Source organism: Anoplophora glabripennis, unplaced genomic scaffold, assembly GCF_000390285.2.
Source record: "Anoplophora glabripennis isolate ALB-LARVAE unplaced genomic scaffold, Agla_2.0 scaffold130, whole genome shotgun sequence".
NCBI classification, from domain to species: Eukaryota; Metazoa; Arthropoda; class Insecta; order Coleoptera; family Cerambycidae; genus Anoplophora; species Anoplophora glabripennis.
In genome coordinates, this window is record NW_019416297.1 from 706,540 (window position 1) to 729,366 (window position 22,827).

The 22,827-nt window shown below is 32.5% G+C and overlaps 1 protein-coding gene across 2 annotated transcripts in view; it reads right to left on the bottom strand.

Moving 5' to 3' along the window:
- The window catches only part of LOC108904187 (follistatin), a 289,450-nt gene extending 267,134 nt beyond the window's left edge, over window positions 1-22,316 (bottom strand). For both annotated transcript variants that reach the window (XM_018706638.2, XM_018706637.2), the window contains exon 1: window positions 22,033-22,316. The gene's annotated coding sequence lies outside the window, so the exon portion shown is untranslated. The remainder of the gene's footprint in view (window positions 1-22,032) is intronic.
- Window positions 22,317-22,827: the final 511 nt, after the last annotated feature.

The following is a 22,827-nucleotide window of genomic DNA, read 5'->3' on the forward strand; positions in this document are numbered from 1 at the left end:
CACTTACTAAAAAAGACATATAAATTTAACTCCTCGTCTGATACAAACTCAAATTCAAATTTCGCGGTAAATATTCTACGATGTTATAGACCAGGCAAGTTAGACAATAAATCAGAAATTTTTTTCTGATGAACCGATCGAGTTGCGGTTTTCGGCATTGTCTTTGGAAAAATATCAGGAAAAAAGTCTATATATTACACTTTTGGGCTAAAGCGAAACTGCAGTGCGGGTGCATAAACTGCATCTTGGAGTGCATCAATTTTTCTGAATTTTCCAAAAAATGGTAAAAATTTACTAAAAGTTGTAGAAATTTGTGTGCACGGGTTTTCGGGGACGGAGATTCTGAATCTGACCCTAAAAAATATGCCCGATGGCCCTGGGGCTCCCCACGGGGGCAAGGGGGGCCTTCTGCAAAAAATCGAATAGCTGAGTAATTGCCTTCTAAATTTCCACTCGGGCGTTTTTGGGATCGGAGATTTCGATTCTGACACTGAAAAGTATGCCCGACGCCCCTGCCCCCCCCAGGGGGCAAGGGGGGCTTCTGTAAAACATCGAATAGCGTTCTTTTTTGAAAATTTGGTCGGCCATCTTGGTTCTGCCGTCTTGAATTTTGCATAATTGACCTCGGATCCGTAATCAGTGACCCCGAAAACCCCCGCAAACCAAATTTGGGGCGAATTATTTTTTTAAAATTCGTGATGTCTGACCTTAATTAACCCGTTTTTTTTAGGTTAGAAAAAGAACCATCAATTCTGACCGCGGATTCACGTTTGACGGGGTGTTAACCATATAAATGAACACTTGAATATAAAAAACAAATTTTTATATTTTTCTTGGCACTTCTTCGTAAATTTTTGACGTTAGGAAATTCCTGTGATTGTGATAGCCCCAGGGCGTCGGGCATACATTTCAGTGTCAGAATCGAAATCCCCGACCCCAAAACCCCCCGAGTGGGGATTTAGAAGGCAATTACTCAGCTATTCGATGTTTTACAGAAGGTCCACCCTTGCCCTTCTGAGGGGCCCCAGGGCCGTCGGGCATATTTTTCAGGGTCAGATTCAGAATCTCCGACTCCGAACACCCGTGCACACAAATGTCTACAACTTTTAGTCAATTTTTACCATTTTTAGAAAATTCGGAAAAATTGATGCACTCCAAGATGCAGTTTATGCACCAGCAATGCAGTCCCAATGTGTAATAGATAGACTTTTTTCCTGATATTTTTCCGAAGACAATGCTGAAAACCGCAACTCGATCGGTTCATCAGAAAAAAAATTCCGTATTCTGGGTGATTTTGGTCTAACTTGCCTATAACTGTGTCGGACTAATAAAGCATTATAATGTTCAATATAAATCAACTTATAATAATAATTATTTTTAATGAGTCTTTGCTCTTTATGTCTCCTAAAAATAAAAGCCCTGCATGTTAAATGAATATTTTGTTTTCTTTATAAGGTAAGTTTTAGTGCCCTATAAGTTACATCACCAATCAAACTATTTAAAAATCAGTAAATATTACAAAAAAAAGAAGCAGAAAGGAATATAAAAGCAATACCTGTAAGTAGCAATCTAATAGGTACCTATTAATAAATACAGTTAATGAAGGAGAATATATAAATGATACTTTGGTTTTTCGGGTTATTATGCCGTAGCCTATGTACGTGGTTGTCACCAGTTCCTTAGTCTTAGCTAACAATATTTGATCTGCCCTTGTTGTTCTCGGACTAGGTTCTGTGGGGGCAGAATTGCTATCAGAAGTCCTAGACCGGTCTTAATATTGGTTTTGGTTCTTGCTGTTGGTCACTAGAGACGAAACACTTTAAAAGAAGCTATTACGCCTATGTTCACATAAACTGTTTCTCTTATTTTTATCACAGGGTGTTCTGAAGGCTAATTTTAATATACCCTGTATAAGAAATGTTATTGAAACTACAATGTATTAAATCAATTTAAATCAACTCCTTCACTGAACGTGGTAAACATAATGAAACATGAAATAATTCAGCGTTATCTGTATTTATTATATTATTATTATACTATTATGTTATTATAATATTATATTATTACTTATTACGTATATTATTACATCATATTATCTTTTCTTGCTTTGATTCAGTTTTTTTAATTCTTTTGTGACTGAAAATTGTTCCTATGGAGTAACACTATTTTGAAGATGCGCCTTCATATCCAAATTGAGTGTAGATAAATTATTATTAAAACCAGTTTTATTATTTTCAGTTTTATGCAATTTTTTGTATCTCGTAAACGAAGTGTTTCTAACATTTTTTCATAAAATATTTTCTCTTATTTCGAATTCAAATTTTAAGTTTAATTCTGAAATATTGTTCAAATATTGACACTAATTTTTTTCAGTTTTAAAAACGATATTTAAGACATTTTTTTAAATACTCATACTTACGCCATTCCACGTCAATCCGACCACCTCCGTGCCCAAAATTTATTACATCTAAAAAAGATCAATAGGGTACCAAAATTTTCATTGAAATGTCTACATTCGAATGCCACTCGCTGATCTTGGGAAAAAAACATAATGGCGCTTCAATATGGCGGCTATAAGCTGAAGAAACATGGTCAAATTAAAAGAAAAATGTAATTATTAATAGTAGTAAAGCTTAAAAAATGGACAAAACTGCTATACCTACATGCTGCTGCAAATTCGCTTCTCACTACAGGGATCTCGGAAACGGTAAGAGAAACGAGTTAGTTTAAATGGGGGCAAAGTTGCGTAATTTGGGGACCAACATTATGCCTGTAAAAAATCAAAGCTAACGAGTTTCCGAAATATAAAAAAAAAAACGAAATTTTGGAAATCCGTTTTTGTTGAAAAAAGAAAAACATGAGAAAGGGTTCTTCTTTTCTAAATATCACCTCAAACAAAGCTGAAATGAATCAAAAACGTATTTCCAAAATTTCGTTTTCCAAATATTTCGAAAACTAATCATGTTAGCCTTGATTTCTTAGAGGCATAATGTTGGTCCCCAAATTACGCAACATTGGCCCCATTTAAGCTAGTTTGTACCTCTTACCATTTCCGAGATCCCTATATAGATGCGAATTTGTAACAACCTGTATAAATTAAGTGTTAAGGGTACCAATGATTCTTTTTTTATATATAAGTACCTACACAACGTGGCGGATCCAATATGGCGTATAAAATGAAAAATATCACATAAAATGCCAAAAAGGCCAAATTTGCCATGTCTGTAGTAAATTGTCACTCTTCATTACTGAATTACATTGGCTGATGCATAGAATGGTAAAATTTAATGAAAATTTGAAAATAAATATGTCCCATATGTATTCTGTGGTAAATAAAATTTTGTATTTAATTTGTTTCGAGGTAATTTAACTTTTTGAGTGACAAATTAAAAAGAAATATCTATTTAAGCACATATGATAGCCCTATTACTTGTATTTCTCTACAGTCAGTTCTATTTTGGAGAACGATAATAAGATTTATATTATTTTTTTTTCTCGTTGAGAATTACGCATTATTTCATAAAAAAAATATGGACAGTTACTAGGAAATTAAGCAAAAAATTAATATTTGGGAATAATCGACTACCTTACTCCTGAAGGAAAAAAATTTAAATGGCAAGTGAATGGTATCGTACCTAATATATAATTATTGATTTTAGATTTCCCCATATCCCTGTAAATTTATAGAATAGAAACCTTTCTAATTATAATTTTTAGTTTAAAATCGGTTTCGTGACTGTGGAGCCACATCCCTGATTTCCGTGGTTAATCACAGACAGATGGGAATTCCTGCCTAAATTATATGTTACACTATGCATAAATTAATTATTTAGAAACTATATCAAACACAAATGTACCATAATTATATTACGGGCATTTACAGTTAGTCAAAAAATCCTGCTTCCAGCAACAGATAAATAAGTCCGTATTAAATAATAATAGCTAAATTATACAGATAGGTACGTTACAGTAACGTTCGTCTATTTCCGAAATATATAATTTGTGGTTAGTAGGTATTATATAAAAAATTGAACCCAAGGCGAAGAATAGTCCTATTCCTAAATTATAATTTATATGTGCCTATAACTTAAACTAGCATAAAAAAGACGTATTATAGGTTCGATGTCTTGTCTTCATTTCTAATCTCAAATCCTGAAGGTAAAAGAATGCTTCAAGCAATATCCCATATACTTTTTAATATATATTTCTACTGCATCTAGAGGAACATTTAAAAGAAATGTGTAGAGAAAAACGAGAAATATAGAAACACATATACATGGCTCTACTACAGACAACTAAAAGTGTAAAAACAATAGCCAAAGATAGCTGCCAATTGGGTTGACTATAGCGCTCTGTGGCAAAGAGATGCTCCTAAACCTAAACGGCATTAGATCAAGTCAAATTAATTAAGGGATAATGTAAAATACCACCAAAATATCACCATTGTTGATATCCTGCGAAAAAATTAAGGAATCAAATTGCCCTTAATGTAATTAAGTTCTCCACAATGTGGCAAATAATTATTTCTACGCATGAGTTCAGAGCAATCAGTTAAGAAAAAACGTAATATACACCATAGATGATATCCTGAAAAAAAAAAAAATATCGCAAGAAAACAACAAGAGTGCAAACTGCCTTTATTTGAACTATTTGTTCTTCAGATAATCACTTCTAGCGCCTAAACGGCATTAGATTGGGAATAGCCAGTCAACGGATAATATAAAAAATATTTATAGCACAAACACGAGGTTGCAAACTGCCCTTATTTGAACTAAAAAATATCCGTTAGAATAAGCAACAAGGGATTATAAAACTAGGAAGACGTAAGTTCATACTTTTTATACCAGAATTCTCTCTATAGTACCCATATTTTACTTTTGCACATTAATTTTGAACCTTAAACCATAACCATAGATCCATAACAAGGCTACTTGACGTAAGTTCATACTTTTTATACCAGAATTCTCTCTATAGTACCCATATTTTACTTTTGCACATTAATTTTGAACCTTAAACCATAACCATAGATCCATAACAAGGCTACTTGACGTAAGTTCATACTTTTTATACCAGAATTCTCTCTATAGTACCCATATTTTACTTTTGCACATTAATTTTGAACCGTAAACCATAACCATAGATCCATAACAAGGCTACTTTTCTCCTGAGATTGCTGTCTCTTGTTGGTTTTCTGTTTTAATGCAAAGCATGATGCAAGTAGAAGGTATTCAAACTTACATACCTAAATCTGCAGGATGCTTAGAGACACAGCCTACAAGGTCATGATTTAAAAATAAAAAGGAGCACTTATATTATAAGGCAGTATTTCCTGTGGAATCATCAGCTAAGATTGTTTAATTGATTCACCTTTTTAGTAAGAAGTGGTTAATACTTTTGTTAAAATGGCACATTGATACAGTCAGCGGAAGCATCTCGGATCTCGGCTCACAGAACGCAAAAATTTGGAAACATATAAGAAGATCATGAATGACATAACCATCTCGACCAATTCATATGTTACAAAGTTACAAAGGAATTCTGTACTTTGTCAAATAATAATCAACGACTAACATCAGATCAATTTTTCGTTAAATTATTGCGCACAACAGCAGAGTTCGGAAACCTACACTGAAACCAACTGTATCCATATCAAATTCATCGTACATAAGCATTGGAACAGAAGGTGAATTTGCCAGGCTTCGTTTTTGTGGGTAGTTAACAGAACAAAATTTCTCTAAATACATGGAGAATCCGCATGATGTCCGAAGAACGAATTTTCAACATTATCATCGTTAATGATATCATAGACCAACAAAATTTAACTTTTTTTTGGAAGCAGAAACTTGAATATATATTTCGCAAGGATTTAGGTGCGTTTCTCAGCTTCTCAATATGCGAAAATCTACTAAGGATCCCTTAGACATTAGGCAGATTGCTATTCAGAAACTTCATACCCATACGGTTTGTGGGTTTGGAGTTGGTGGGCTTGGGGTTTCTAAGCTTGGAGTTTGTAGGATCGGGTTTTGTGGGATTGAGGTTTATGGGTTTAGGGATTGTGGATTTGAGGTTTGTGGGTTTGTGGATTTGGAGTTTGTGAGTTTAAGTTCGTATGTATTGAAGGTTTCTGAGTATGAAGTTTCTGAACTACAATCAACTGTTTGATCCTTAATAGATAGATTTTCGCACATTAAGAAACTGATAAACTTGGAAATTTCAACATGTGATATGTCAACGAAAAAAAAAAGATATTTGAGCAAATTCAACGGCATTCGAAAGAGAGAGCCTTGTACTTTTAAATTATATGTATTTTAAAAAAAAATAATAGATGGCATTACTACATAACCTCAAATATGACGAAAAACAGTGTTTTTGCACTTTAGGTTAGGATATCTCAAAAACCTGATAGAGCAATTCTGCCAGATTCGGATTCAGAGCACCAAAATCCTTCGGGAATGCATATTAGTGTGACCCTTGTTGACATGAGTATCATTCTATTAGATTTCCATTCTATCACAGAGATTATTATCTGGTGCCTACTACTTACATTTTTTACAAAATAATTTTTTATGGTTTTTGTAGGAATCTGTTTGTGATGCCTGCAATCGTCAAAACTAAATTATGCGAGTTTTAATTGTGGCGACATATGGCTCCTCTGGTGTACTAAATAGAAGTTCAGTCAGTTGAAGAGTTATGTGAAAGAATTGTATTCTCATCAAAATAGTTCCCCTCCAAGGAACAATAGTAAAACCTGTTTTGCATGTTGCGAAAAACGGGGACAATTTATAATATTTACAGTAATTTTAAAAAAAATTGTTTACTCCTTCAACACTTATAAAAAGTAAGAACATTTGCAGACAAATTAAAATAAATATTTCTGGTGTTGTCGCAATAATAATTAGGTAAGAGCGGCTGGTGAAAATTAAAGTGATCATATTTTGATAATAAAACTGGCACTCATACCGTTTCTTAGGCAAATTTCAGGAGGAATCGGCGAAATAAAAAAACATTAGAGGTTGCCAAACCTGAGAGCTCGAAACGATGTATGTGATTCAGAACTTCTCCAAAAGATGTTTTGAATGTATATGGGACTCTTACAAATACAATTTTGTAAAAAAATCAAAAAGGGCTGTTCGAAAATGGTTTAAAAATACACTTATGGAAACTGGTCCACTGTGAAACCTGACCTTGCGCAAGGCAAAGGCTGCAGTCAGCGACCGGCATGGCGGCAAAGTGTAATAAAAAATGAACGGACAAAAAATTGAAAAAATGTCTTTCCTAAGGAAACGAATAAATAAAATTCTATAACACCTACTTTACATATATCTGCAAATTCAACTGCTTTTGTCGCTATTGTTATTATTAATTAATAACATTCTTGATGTTAACTGTTCAAAATTTTGTCCACCAACGTGTAAACACATTTTGGCCCGTCTTACCCAGTTTATACGAACTAATACAAATATTGTCTTGCTCCACCATAACAGAAATGTCGTCTTGCTTCACCATAAATTAAAACGATATCCATCAACTCCGAGTTGCTATACACGGTCGTAAGCCATTTTTGACACTTGGAAATGTAATGTAATACCTACTAAAATCGGATTTCAGTATTCGGAATCGCCTGGGGCCACGTTGAGAGAGACCGAGTTACGAACAGCGCACAACGCGATTGACGTTAGAGACTACAGTTAGTAGCCCAGCCATGTAAGGGTTGAAAATACTACAACTTCAATCATTTTTTCTCGGAAATTATAAAAATTTTACAAACATTTTTTTACGATATTGACTTCCTTTTTCATGACGCGTCTATTCCCAAATTTTTTTGGATAAATTGTGAATCACCCTGTATACATATTCGCAAACCTGTATTTTCTTAATTAACTGATGGACACCCACAGTCGTTTTTCTATTATTTTCTCTAAACATTAATTTTTCATAAAGTTATAGAATTATATAAACTTTCAAATGTAGTGTTTCCATCTAAACCATACTGAAACAAGTACAAAGTACAAAGAAAATTTAAATTTTGTGAAAAGCAAAAAATTAGAATGTAAATTTATATCAATCAATTGATTAAGAAAGAAAAAATATTATGCACACACATGTGCAACACTTCGAGATCTCACACTACTATCATAATATTTTTATTTCGTAAATTTCGTTCGATATGATTCATTATCAAATTATTACTAACTTAATTTTCACCAATCGCCACCATTACATACCCAAAACTAGTTTTTTGCCGACTTTGTTCAAGACCGTAAAACAAAATTGTTGAATGCCGGAAATGGCGAATATTGAAAACATTTTATGTAAATTCAAACTTTTACTCATAGGAGGTTTATTAAAAAATAACCTAACTTTTTGAATTACGCGCCATTGGAGATATTCAGTGATATGTGTAACCACATGTTCTTGGATTGTTGATATATCTCTTAGTTTTGATATAATTGTTACTTGTCAACATGTTTCAGTGTTGAAACGATTTTTGAAATGTACGCCTGTCTGGAACAACGATGCAACGTAAAATTTTGTGAGAAACTGGGGAAAATTTTCACGGAAACGTTTCAACTTTTGAGACAAGCTTACATAGATGAGGTTCTGGATCGTACGCAATGTTATGAATAGTTTTCACAATTTAAAAGTGGTCGTCAGTCAGTAAGATGATCGTCGATCAGGAAGGCCTTCGACTTCAACTGATGATTCCCAAGTTCAAAAAAAATCAAAGACTTGCAAATCGCCGATTGATTGTCAAAGAAATTACGGAAAAGGTTAATATCTCAATTAGGTCATACCATGAAATTTTGATTAAAAAATTGAACATGCATCGAATTGCATCAAAATTTGTTCCTCTTTTGATAATCGAACTACAGAAAGAAAATCTTATGGACGTTTATCGGCAACTACTTGAACAATCCAATGATGAAACATTCATTCAAAGGCTCATAATGGAAGACGAAAGCTGGATTTACGGCTACGATCATCACAATGGATTAATAAATGGTATCCACTCCCCAAGAAAGCACGTCAGTCTCGATCCAATGTCAAAGTGATGCTCACTGGTTTTTTTTTCGAGTTTATGGAAATGTGCATTTTAAATTCTTGCCTCAAGGTGAAACAGTGAATCGTGTTTACCATCAAGGCGATTTACAATGGTTACGAGAAAAGATCCGCAAAAGAGAACAAAGTTGTGGCGAGACAACTCATGGTTTTTGCACCATGACAATACGCCCCCACAATCAGCTTTGTCAATTCGTCAATTTTGTGCCAAAAATCAGATTACTATCTTACCTCACCTTCCCTACTCGCCAGACTTGGCTCCTTGCGATTTTTTCTTATTTTCGGAATTAAAATCAGTCCTGAAAGGATGCCGTTTTCAGACTATTGAATTGATGATATAAAAGCAAATTCGTCACAGACTTTAAAGGCCATTTCAAATAAAGCTATCCAGGACTGCATTGCGAAAAGGAAACACCGCGGGGAAAATTGTATGAATAGGAGAGGAGAGTACTTACCAATAACGTATAAAATTAATAATAAACTATAAAAAAATAAAGTTGGATTATTTCCTGAACAGAACTCGTATATACTATTTATATTTATGATTTTTGTATAGAATATTGGCAGATTTATTGTTTAAATTTAACTGCCAAATTACAATAAAATTTTATTGTCCAATTGGGCAAAGGGTATTTAAGATATTTACGAAATAGCAATTTTGACACAAAAGTTTAACAGCCTGTATACTGAAAACGAAGCATCTGAGGACCGATGTTTATATGAACTTTTTGTCTTAAAATCACTCAAATAATCGTCTGTTGAATTTATTGTACATACTTAATTAACACCCTGTATATTAAGATATGGATAAAGGGTTTAGATAAATGTATCCATGTAATTTCTAGATTTTTTCATGTTAATAGTGCCAAATACAGATTATTCGCATTTGTATTTCTATTTACTTCAAGAGTACCTAATATTTAAAAATATATATAACTAACCTATTATGATAATAATAAAAAGCTATTTCTTATCTCTTTACTCAATATAAGCATATGAAGGATAAAAGGATAGTGAACAAATTTCAATGACATGATTTTTTTTATTAATGACAGTTCTACGTAATTAAAATAATAAAATATAAAGTGCACATATCACGATCAGTTACTTCAATAAACATTCAAGAAATTTAAATAAATTTTGAGGGAGCGCATTATCAGATTTGGTGCTGAAACAGCTGCTACTATCGCTGTTGCCGTTTGCCTTAAAATAAAATTCCTGCAAGAGCTGTTATTGTAAGTGAATTTCCAAAGACATAATTGTCAAGCACGTCCGTTCGTTGGCTATACAACATCAGTTCTCCATTTTAATAGTACCCGTTAACTTTACAGTGTGGTACAGGAAAAATTCAGTCCTTTCACTTTAAATAAATATTGCGAACAATTTTACGCTCTGAAAGCTTTTTAATTGCTTCAGTTTTGACTAGCTTTCTAAAGTAGGACTGCGAAGGAATCCGTTTTTTATATCAAATAACTGCAGTAAAAAAACGGAAATCGAAAATACATAGCGCATGGTTAACGAATACTGCTACAAGATTTGACGATAAGCTGATGGCCTTATCACTTATATGCATATTTAGTTACTTCAAGATTATAATCTTAATAGCAATAATTATTGTTAAATTGAAATAACAATGACACGTTTTTAGATACATATAAATAAGATTATACCATAGTTTTTGTAAAATTTTTGGTTTTGTACGTTAAATCTAATATATATTAATAACATTATTTATTGACTCACGATTTATGTTTAATTGGAAAATCATCATGAAATGTATCCATGAACTGCTAATGCTAATCGTATAATACTTATTAATACACAGTTTGTTTCATTTAAGATAAAATTGATACAAAAAAAGTGTCTGAAATAATAATGGAAATCCATTTATTCTTTGCTATTTAATATTTTTATTAGAAACTTGTTATTTATGCAGCATTCTTGAAACTAGAAAATGTCAAATATCTTTGAAATTAAACGTGATAACAAATGCGGTTTTCACCTTTCAATCAAAACATAAAGTAACATGTCCTTTCAGGAATCTCAAATAGATAAATAGTGGTTAGGGAGCTTGGATTCAATTCCATTCAAAGTTTTAAATTGCCGATACATTCCAGATGGAACCGAAAAAAAAAATGTTTTCTTCCGGGTTTATTATTGGGGTCTGTTTCTTATGGTTTACAAGATAGTGGCAATGGATTTTCTTTGCATTCAGAAATAGCAGTTACATAATAATCAAATTTTTAAAATAAAAATTGACTATGAAAGTGACGTTTAAGAGATATTTAAAGTAAAATTACCTGTACAGGTTCCCCAAAGATAATTGTAAAAATTCCAGCCACGTACAGAACCTTCCTAAATGTTACAAGACACATGACCGCTCAGCTTAGGCAACCCAACATTGCATGGTTGGTACTGGTAACGAAAATTCCCTAGATCTTGGCGTTACCAATATAAATGTCTCGTTTACAGTAACCGATGACAAACCGTTACAGATACAGAACGTTGTGTTTTGATCTTATTGCTTTAATAACACAGGTCAACAAGGGTCAAGAAGCAGACACACTAATATGCATTCCCGAAGGATTTTGGTGCGTTGAATCCGAATCTGGCCGCAAAATTACTCTATCACGTCAGGTTTTTGAGATATCCTAACCTAAAGTGCAAAAAATACTGTTTTCCGTCATATTTGAGGTTATGTAATAATGCCATCTATTCTTTTTCAAAAAAATACATATAATTTAAAAGTACAAGGCTCCCTCTTTCGAATGCCGTTGAGTTTGCTCAAATATCTTTTTTTTTCGTTGAGATATCACATGTTCTAAGTTTATCAGTTTCTTAATATGCGAAAATCTACTAAGGATCCCTTAGACGTCAAACAGTTGATTGCAGTTCAGAAACTTCATACTCAGAAACCTTCAATACATACGAACTCAAACTCACAAACTCCAAATCCACAAACCCACAAACCCCAAACCCACAATCCCTAAACCCACAAACCCCAATCCCACAAAACCCGAACCTACAAACTCCAAGCTTACAAACCCCAAGCCCACCAACTCCAAACCCACAAACCGTATGGGTATGAAGTTTCTGAATTGCAATCGACTGCTTGATGTCTAAGGGATCCTTAGTAGATTTTCGCATATTAAGAAACTGAGAAACTTAAAAATTTCAACATGTGATATCTCAACGAAAAAAAAAAAATATTTGAGCAAACTCAACGGCATTCGAAGGAGGGAGCCTTGTACTTTTAGATTCAATGTATTAGTTTTTTGAAAAAGAATAGATGGCATTACTACATAACCTCAAATATGACGAAAAACAGTGTTTTTGCACTTTTAGGTTAGGATATCTCAAAAACCTGACGTTATAGAGCAATTCTACTCCCAGATTCGGATTCAGATTCAGCGCACCTAAATCCTTCGGAAATATTATATTTAAGTTTCTGCTTCCAAAAAATGTTAAATTTTGTTGGTCTGTGTAATTTTTAATTTTACCGACATTCAATGGCCAACATAAAGCAAATAAAATTACTGTTCCAAACAAAATTACTGGCCAGGTGACTTGTGAACATTTTTGAAGGTTGTGTATTTAATTCATTAAAAGCAACAACTTCTGCCTAATACATTTAATCGAAAACTTACACTTTTGTTATTTGTTTTGTATCTATTAAAATAATGTTGTCTATGAAATAAAGAACCTTAAAATTATTTGCATAACATAAATATTAGCACTAATTTTTATTAATTATGCATCTGTTTATTCACTGAGTTATATATTTAGACTGCAATAGAGGATAACAAATATATAATTATAAACTATTTTAAATGATTTTCGGAGAAAAAATTATACAAAAGTTGTTGCTTTTGAGGTGTTAAGTACTCACAATTAGGTTAAAATTTTGGCATTTATTTCTGGGGCACCTTAAAAAAGTGTCTACAAAAATGTCTAAATATATTTTTTTGTCAAAATGGTTACTGTTATTAAAATATGATTATATTATATCAGTACACGGTATAGTGAACGCTAACAAATAATAAAAACGTAACGAATAGCAATATGAAAACAGGAAGGGAAATTTGTTGAAGAAATACAAATAAATGTTTCCAATCACTATTTAAAACATCTACCATGACGCCTAAAATGTTCAGTACTATAGAAGAAAGAGAGAGAAGAAGAAAAATGTATTCGATAATGTACCCAGCAAAATGATAGAAATTTTAAATCAGTAGGTGTTTAATTTTTTTTTAGTATTGTTTAAATCGTTTGTTTAATTATTTTATTATTGATAGCATTTCTATTTACGAACCAAATAAAATATCATTTACACTATGATTACCAGAGTATCATCTAATCTATTCTAATTTTTTTGCCTTAAATTTTATTGCGGGATCATCTTTGATTTCATCCAAATAAATTCAGTCTTTTTAGTGAAATTGTCCCGGTAGTGTATGATTTTACACGGACTGATACAAACTATAACACAATATTCATACTTTAACAATTTTTGTTTCTCAGTTTCCAACAACAATGGGTAGCAATGGTAGTGGTGAATACATACATAATCATTGAGTTTGGTGCTTGATGACCATTGATAAATAGAAGGTAAAAAGTAGTACGACCGACACAAACAAATTTACATTTTTAACTTAGACAAAGCTACGCGTGATAAGGAATAAGATGTAAATTTCCGTTTTCCTTGCCATATCCAATGCGCATTTATGAGCGGAGCTGACTCAGACGCAAACTTATTTGTGTCAATCTGTAAAGATTAGTCCTTATAATCGACTTATAAATGCTTATAAATGATATAACAGTTGAATTACCAGCATTACTACAAATAAACACCGTGAGTTTTTATTACTTCATATACGTTAATACAGATTTTGTTAGTTGTGAGGACCTACCTTGCCTTGTTATCAATACTATTATTAACTTATTTATGGAAATATCAATTAAATACAATACATTACATACATATACCACCAAATATTCCTCTATAATGATATGCGTAGATACCAAAATAACTATTTCAGTTTCAAGCAAGTTTTGAGCTTACACCCTGTAGAGGTATCCAATCACTAACTCCTACACACCTACAGATAATATTGCACCATTGAAGACATATTTTATTAAGCAATTGGAACGTGTACGCTGCATTCCACAAGGTCATTACCTAACAACAGTAAATACCACCTTCCAGACGTCTTACTTGCTGTGGTTAAGAGTTTTCGAGAAAAATAAATATGATTAAATCGTTTTTGATATGCTGGTTTGCCGTTTGCATACAAGGTAGCCGTTTAACATGTTAAATTCGGGCTGGTGTCCTAAAGCACAAAAAAACGGTACGGGGTTATTTTAAATGTATTCAGAATGTCCTGTTTTCTGAAATTATAAAAAATAAAAACGATGATCCAAGAGATATTTTTATTGAAATATATATGGGACGATCCATGTCGACTGGATCAGTGCTACGACCATAGTTTGGAGTAACCAAAAAAATCGACAAAGGGCACATTTTAAAGCTTAGGGCGTCTACTTTCAAATGCTGAGCCTTTGCAAAATCCAACATGGCGGCTTCACCTTGCCGCCTGAAAGCTCTCAATTTTTGTGAAAAAAATTTAAAAACAAAAAAATTTTGTCCATATTTGAAGTGCTATATATGCTTTCCAATGTATTTTGACCTCCAGATTTAAAATGGCAAGTCTCAGCTGTTTCTAACCTCAAAAATGTCGATCACAAATCAATATTTAAAAAAAAAATATTTTTTTTTAAAGTCCGATTTACGCCAAATTAAGCATACGATGGTTTTTGAGGTCGCTGATTACGAATCTGAAATCAAATCTGCAAAATTCAAGATGGCGGATCCAATATGGCGGGCGATATTTTCAAAAATCAACCGATCTATGTCAAATTTGTTATAAGTGGGTTTCCGGGGTCATTCATCACGAATCTGTAGTCAGAATTCAAAAGTTTTGGCGGACCCAAGATGGTGGCACCTTCTTGGTTTCTCTAAAAAAATGTTATGATCTTGTTTGGTATAGTGAAAGAACTGTATATTTTGGAATCTTGAGTTTGCCCAAGTGTAGAGTGAATTTAAAATGGCGTCATTCAGAGAAGCTTGTAAGCTGAAACGAGTCGCTGCACAATTTAGACATGCTGCAAGACCGTTCATAAACTTTTGAGCCAACATATTGGATTATGCAAAGGCGCATTCAGCATTTGAAAGTAGACGCCCTAAGCTTTAAAATGAGCCCTAGGTCGATTTTTTTGATTACTCCAAATTATGGCAGAATTTAGTGTAAAAACGAACATTTTTACTTAAATCAACCTGTCGGAATAATACCTATAGGTATTTTAAAATTCGCAACTAACGACCCTATGAAGTTTGAAATATTGAGTTACTATTTGAAATCGGATATTAAAATTTAGAGTTCGATTTTTCGAAAATTGAGATATTCTTAATAAAATTGAAGGTAAAGTTACGTGTCAAAGCAAGCAGTGGATGAACTGAATTTTGTATAAATAAAATAATATATTTGTTGTCGAATTGCTGAGCAATATGAAACCTATTATGCAAAGAAGTTTTCGTTGTTTATCAACCGAATTACAACGACTTTTATTTATATTTTGAATGAAATATTTTATTTGTTGGCAAAGAATAATTATTATACCAGTGTTATATGGTTATATCATTAATCAACATTGCGTACGTCATTTAAAAAATGATGTTTTGATAAATGTCCAATTATTATTAATTTGTAGTACAGCAAATATATGTACGTTTGCGATTAAAAATTAATTTCTTACACAGTTCTTAGAAAGAGTAATGGGAATAACGTCAGAAAAGAGTAGGTATAGTCTTTCCGATCTCAGTTGAAGACCAAAGAGCTACCAGGTTCGGTCGCTGCGTAGCAACTCGGCATTGAAATATATGAAAACCTTGTTCCCATATTTATTTAGCCATACCTATATACAGGTCTGGTCAAACTAAACGTAGAGGTGGTAGAAATGTATACGCCCAGTTAAAGAATGCGCGCGCGGACCAACATCGCACAAACACAGCCGCACTGGGCGACTGGGCCATAAATTTCAGTTGTGGGCAAATTGCCTAGCAGTGCAGTGCAGCAATGCGGATTTTGATGTGATTCAGGTAATTTTAATTTATTCTATTATCATTCATATTACAATTGCGAAAGGGAGAAATAAGAGGGATATTTTGTTTACTAATATTATTACAACATGGAATTTTGGAGACCTTTTGAAACGGAACAAAACGAGATACCACCAGACAATACTGAATTAGTAGAACTGGTTGTTGAGTTGTTGATGAAACAGATTTGGAACATAAAAATAAAGATTTACATGTTCAATGATAAATATTTACGATTGTTTAAAAAACGAAGAAAATGAAAAATCAGATAATGAAATTATAAAAAGAATTCACATATTAACTAAAGTTTTAGTATTCACAATTTTTCTTGTTAGTATACAAGGTGTTGCGTAAAGAGGAAGCGAAAACAAAGATTTAAAAATATCGATGACATGACCAACTTTAGAGATGATTAAAGATAAATTGCGTTCTTTCCGAGCAGTAATATATTTTTTAGGAAAAGGTAAATGTTTTTTGATGTCATAACCAAAATTTACCAACAATATAACAACATTGTTTGAGGACATAAATAATTAAAATATGTATGTTGGCTAAATGAACATATAATAGAAATTTTCCGTATATTATATGGGTACTAATTATTATTTTTTACTTTCAGCAGAAAACTTTTTTAGGGACGCCTATGAAACTCATTAATTTTATTGCTAGGCGTTTTTATACATGTTCAACTGACCCCGGAGAGACTATATATTTTTAACATGACAAACGAAATTAGGTGAGGAATGAAAAAAAGGATATGTATTTTGATATTATGAAATTATATACATATTGTTATTTAGTCTATTATAAATTTTATAACAATAATTATAAAAAAATTAAATGAAAAATAAACAGATTGTTTGGCTGTATGTAAATAGTGTTACGCTGGATACGGTTGAATCTCATTCCTGAGGTTGTCATTTACCTTATTTGTTTACGTGAGAGTTATGCGTAAATAAAAATATGCTGAATAATACACTATAAATTCTACATGAGAAGTTTGATAACGTCAAGTAAATGGAGCATTTGTCACATTCATTCATAAAGGAAGGTAAACATGGTGGGAGTATTTACCTATTTATTTTACTATACTATACTTATTTCAAATTTGGTTTTAATTATGGCTGATTTTTAGTAGAGTATTACGCTATCAGTTATATGTGTTATAAAATTGAAAAGATATATTTTTTTTATTTCTCTACCACCTCTTCCATTTTTGACAGACATCAGTGCGCTTATCAGAAGAAAAGTTTTTATACTCATTCTTATATCACGTAAGGATTTTGTAAATTTTGAATTTTTTTCCAATTTTTTTATTATTATTGTGTTTGTCGCATGTAATATGAAATGTAAATAAAAAATTAATGTATAAATTTTTTAGCTTATATACTGATGTACTGAAAATAACTTGTCAGTAGACATTTTTTAAAATTTGTTTCAAAATACAAATTTATGAAAAATAAAATTTTAGAATAATTATCCACTTTCTAAGTGAATTTATAAAATGAATCATTTGATTGATTCTAGGGGTTAAGTAATTATTAAAAAAGAAATATATTCAGTTAAACTAAATAAGAACAGTAACAGTTTATGGTACCAATTATCTTCTCTCCCAATTCCCACTGTGTGATATTTCTGGTTAGGCAAATATAGGTCTACATTGACTGGTCCTTTTGGTTATTTACGTAAAATTTTCTTTTCTTTTCAGTGAGTCAGAGATAAGTAATTAAATAAAAATTAACAACGAATGTGACAATTAAATGATTATAAATAATGTTCTAACAAATCCTTTATTATCAATACAGACCTATCGTAGTATTTGTGACATTTTTATTATATTTGTACTGATGCTTACAGAATGCATAAAGAATATGACCTGAATATACAAGATGTTCCAAAATCTATGGAACTATGGGCTGAAATATAACCAAATCTATTAGTTCGAAAACTGATACTTAAAATATACATGAGGTTAAAATTGTAAATTTTATTTTGATTTTTCCCGATAGTTATAACATGTGACGATTGATATTGTTCTGAGAATTTTTGAATGACAAATAATAATGTATCCAATATTTTCATTTAGATGCTATGAGACATTATGAAGCAATCAAACGCTAATTTTTTTGCGTCTTTAAGTATTTGTCAATTTCAACCAAAGATTTATATTTTTTCCTTATTTTTTAAATAACATTTATTAATTGTAGGGGTGTTCATAGAAAAATCTTCAATTCTGAATGCAAGCAGTTTTTTCCGCTCATCGGTATAAATGGTGTAATAAACCAAAGAAATTTTTCGAGGACAGGAACCCGGGAAAATGGTCCACATGAAACCATTAAAAAAAACATAAAAATGTATCATTAACAATTAAATTCTGAGCTACTTTAAAATAAGGACTTTCGGAAATATCACTTTCTTCCAATAGACCTTGAAAGTATTGAAAAAACAGAAGTTGTCAAAATTAGTTTTAGGTGCTACTTATCAGCTATGAAATGGAATTTTTTCATATTAAGTTCTCGTTAAAAGGGTACTTACTTGTTTTTCTTTTAATGACACTGTTCATTTTGTCTATGTTAAAAAAGTCGTTTATTCAGACTGTTCATAATTACTGTAATAATAGCAGATCGTTATTTGTCAATATTTATTTAATAACATACTTATGTAGGTATTTGTTGAAACAAAATTAAATGGTGAAAAAAATAAAAAATAACTAAATATATAAAATCAAAAAGTGGAAAACAAAATAAAAGGTAGGTAAATAATAACAATCTTTTTATCGTCATACCAGCGGAACTTGAAAAATATGAAAAAGTTCCTAAAGCACCCAAAATTAATTATGAAGATGTTATACCTAATCTCGGTTATAATTAAAAATGTTTGTTCTTTAAAAAAATATATTCAGATTTCTCGAAAAGTAGTGATTTTTCGAGAAGTTCCTGTCATTGAGAACTGAAGTTATTTAAGAACAGTAACAATGGGAAAAGATACTACACGTGAATTGGTAACTATTGGCGCAAACACGCCTTATCCGAAAGTTGATAGTTTCGGAAATACAGGGTGTTGAAAGTTAAAATTTTAAATAGTTTTTTTGCGATTATTCTGAAAATATGTAGGTTAGGAACTTGAAAATTTGTAAACCTATATTTTTTTAAGCGACAAATAAGATGCGTATTGCAATTTCATCGTTGCTCACAGAGGGCGCCACATACGACCAATTTTACCGAAAATTTAGTTAATAACTTTTCACCCTGTATGTCTAACATAAAACTTGATTCAAAACCTGAAAGAGCAATCATTTTTCCATTAATTATGTACTCTTGTTTCATTTTGGGATCTCGATCCGTTTTCGAGAAAAATCGATTTAACGAACACTATCTCTTGATAATAAGAGAAATTGAAAGCGAAACAAACTAAGTGTTTCATCATGTTACTACAACAATTAACAATAAAACAAATGAAATACGTAATAATGATATAAAGTAATTGTTCGAAGAATCCCCTGTTGACACTGATACAATTTACACAATGTTTTCTGAAAGATCTTCGAGTTTGAAACAACATATTGGGATTGAGTCTGACTTCGTTGGTAGCGATTTGTATTCTTGGCCACAAGTCTTCATACGAACCAATAGATTCTTTGTAAACGATATCTTTCATTCGAGGCCAAAAAGAAACATCAAGATGATTGAAGTCCGGACTTCTGGGTGGCCAAGCAAAAATGCTTACATGGCCAATCCAGCGATTTGGAAAAACTGCATATAAATATACACGCACTGGCTAAGAAAAATGCGGTGGAGCTCCGTCGTGCATGAACCACATGCCTAAATAAAGTAGAACTTCTTCAAGCCGTGGAAGCATTTTTGCTTGGCCACCCAGAAGTTAGGACTTCAATCTCCTTAATTTTTCTATTTGGTCTCGAATGAAAGATATAGTTTACAAAGAATCTATTGGTTCGCGTGAAGAGTTATGGCAAAGAATACAAATTGCTACCAACGAAGTCAGACTCAATCCCAATATTTTGTTTCAAACTCGAAGATCTCTCAGAAAACGTTTAGTAAAGTGTCAACAGTGGATTCTTCGAACAATTAGGTACTTTAAATCATTATTACGTATTTCATTTATTTTATTGTTAATTGTTGTAATAACATAAACAAACACTTTTGTTTCACTTTTAATTGATCGTATTATCAAGACATAGTGTTCGTTAAATCGGTTTTTCTCGAAATCGGATAGAGATACCGAAATCAAACAAGAGTATATAATTAATGGAAAAATTATTGCTCTTTCAGGTTTTGAATCAAGTTTCATGTTAGACATACAGGGTAAAAAGTTATTAACTAAATTATCGGTAAAATTGGTCGTAAGTGGCGCCCTCTATGAGCAACGCTGAAATTGCAACACGCATCTTATTCGTCGCTTAAGAAATACAATTTCACAAATTTTCAAGTTCCTAACCTACATATTTTCAGAATAATCACAAAAAAACGATTTAAAATTTAAACTTTCAAGACCCTGTATTTCCGAAACTATCAACTTTCGGATAAGCCATGTTTGTGCCAATGGTCACCATTTCACGTGTAGTATCTTCAGCTTTCGATTTTCCCATTGTTAATGAATCACCCTGTATATCTAGACTAATGAATCACCCTGTATATCTAGACGTGTAGTATCTTCAGCTTTCGATTTTCCCATTGTTAATGAATCACCCTGTATATCTAGACAACCTTTTGATTTTCCAGATATCGGCTTCAGCAATTTTCAACGGAACCAGGTATATGTAGGTCTGTTATTTTTTTTATATAATAGAGTATACAAACAGGAGTATACTCAAATAAAAAAAATCGAAAGAAACATTCGACGTGAAATAATTTTGGGACTAAACAGTTTTTTTTTGTCAATGTCAAAAGTTCTAAAACTATTATTATTTTTGTTTTTCTCCTTGTAATATTTGTTTAAAGAGAAATTAAAAGTTCATGAATTTAGGTAGAAAAATTTGACCCATTTTCATATTTTATAGAAAATACTTTTATATTTATTATACAATAAAATAATAATTAAACAATAAGTTATATTAGGTAATCAATTTTTGATTTAGGAACACATAAGTGACATTAATATGTATTTTATTATCCCAACATTGCGTTTCCTAATTTTAAGGATGTATAAAATGGTAGGTACTTAATTTAATTAATTGAATAATAAATTATTTTTTTACTAAATTTAATGTTATGTACACATTATAGAAATCGTTGAAATCAGTGGATGGCAATTAATATAAATACATTAATTGGTTAGGTACTACTAAAAATATGGAAACTGTATGTATCTGTATATTACAGAACAATATATTTTAATGCATTTTTCTCAAGACAGTCTTATTCAGGTTTAGTTATGCCTAAATAAAATGCTATGTAAAAAATGCAAATAAAGTTACTCAACCGTAATCGTCTTCGCAGTCAGAATTTTTTTTAAATGTCTTACTCAGATAATTAATGTAAAGAAACTGTAAAATTATAGCCGATATTTTCGTTAAGTTTATTGATGAGACCTCTACCAGAAGCTACTGCAAAAACGGTTAAAGCGCTATCTCATACCAACGGAAATCAGCCTATCGTCATTACAACCGAATAAATTAAGTCCGCCATAAAATAAAAAAAGCCAGACAATAATAGTCTAAATTACCCCGTGCAATTATAAACCCATAAAGAAATGGTATCCGCCTGGGCCGGTCAGGCGTTTGTCGTGAAAAAAAGCAACCGCAGCATGCTCGGTGTCTGGCGAAGATAAGCAATAAAGTTCAGAGAAATGCAACTTACCGAAAACAACACAATAAATCGCAGCAGCCGGCGGTGTGTGTCACTCGGGTCACTAGGAATTATGCACGACCGGACGCAGCGTTACATCACCGGTGTCAGTCTGGAGGTTAGGCGAGGCGAAGAAGAGTCTTAGGTGTTGCTTTTGGAGAGCACACGTCGCCGACGTCGGCAGGATTATTACGCGCAGCGGACGGCCATGTGGGGCATGGTTGTGTGGAGACCGAGCTTGTAAGAGGCTACCATTCGACTGAGGTACGTCCGCGGCCTTTGCAACTGTGGTCCAAAAAAACTTCTGGCGGGGAATGCATATGTGAAGCAGCAGCGCTGGCTCGGTCCGACAGGTGAGTGCACCTGCACGTCGGCGGTGCACCGCGCTGCCGAGCGTCTTATCGCGTCGGCCTCATCGTATTGCACTTCTGCTACTTGCTGCACTCTGCACTCCACTTCTGGTCTCACCCGGGCACTGGGGTGCAATAACGACTTTCCAGACAACCGTCAAGGCTGCCCTGTGCAAAAAACAATAACGTTTTCCTTATTCAAATGTGCAATTCTCCTCTTCAAATTGTTTTGTCAAAACTTCGTTAAAAAAGCATCACATCAAAGACAAATGTGTTATACAGGGTATGTACAACTTATCCAGAAAATTTTAATGCGCATTTAAATCAGAAAATGGTTTCTTAAAAAGAATATAACAAAAGTCCAACAGAAAGCGAAATAAGGATTGTTAACATTATGCGCCGCTCTAACCCCATAGGGATTGCGGCTCCATCGTACGACGTCTTGTTGAGCGCAACA